Genomic DNA, 1,007 nt, shown 5'->3' on the forward strand with positions numbered 1-1,007 from the left:
GATGTGAAGAGCTGACTCATTTGAAAAGACCCTGATGTTGGGAAAGATTGAAGGCAGGAGGAGAAGAGGATGACAGAGGATGAGATGGTTGAATGGTATCACTGACTCGATGGACATGAGTTTGAGTAAGCTCCGGGAGTTGGTGAAGGACAGGGAAGCCTGGCATGCTGCAGTCCATAGCGTTGCAAAGAGTTCGACATGACTGAGCTTCTGAAGTGAACTGAGATGCTTCAGGGGCCCTTTGGAAAACTCAAGGTTAGCTAGAGGTCAAATCATTTTCAATTAGAATTTGATCTCTTGGAAGTTTGTCAAAAATACCCAAAAGTTTCAAAATACTTGATCAAATAGGGTCATAGGTCACTGTGAAATAGTACTTATCTACTTGACCAAACTGACAATGAAAGTTAGAAAAAGCAAATATAAAAATTTACAACAAATTTCTTAAAAGCTTGTAAAGAAACTTAAAATCTGTTATCAAAAGCAGCTCAATATTAAAAAACAAAACAAAACAAAAATCTATGGGGACTTTCATGGTGGCTCAGTGATAAAGAATCCCCTAGCCATTGCAGGAGTCACGGGTTCAATCCCTAGCCCAGGAAGAACCCACATGCCCAGGGGCAACTAGGCCCATGTGGCACAATTATTGAGACTGTACTCTAGAACCTGGCAACCACAACTACTGAGCCCACATGTCACACCTGAAGCCCATGCGCTTTAGAGCCTGTGCTCTGCAAGAGAAGCCCCTCCAGAGAGGAGCCCTTGCATCACAATTAGAGAGTAATCCTGTTTACTGCAACTAGAGAAACACCCAAGCAAAGCAATGAAGACCCAGGACAGCCAAAAATAAATAAGTCAAAAATAAAATAATAAAACCCAAAAAACTCCTTTGTTCTCTTAACTGAGAGAGAAATTAAATTCAGGATTTTTACTATCTTTAATATTAAAGTTGATTTACTTAATTAAATTCATGCTAATCTTAGTCCTCACTACACATAGAATTCTTTTCT

Source organism: Bison bison, unplaced genomic scaffold (assembly GCF_000754665.1).
Source record: "Bison bison bison isolate TAMUID 2011002044 unplaced genomic scaffold, Bison_UMD1.0 scf7180017864492, whole genome shotgun sequence".
Lineage (NCBI taxonomy): Eukaryota > Metazoa > Chordata > Mammalia > Artiodactyla > Bovidae > Bison > Bison bison.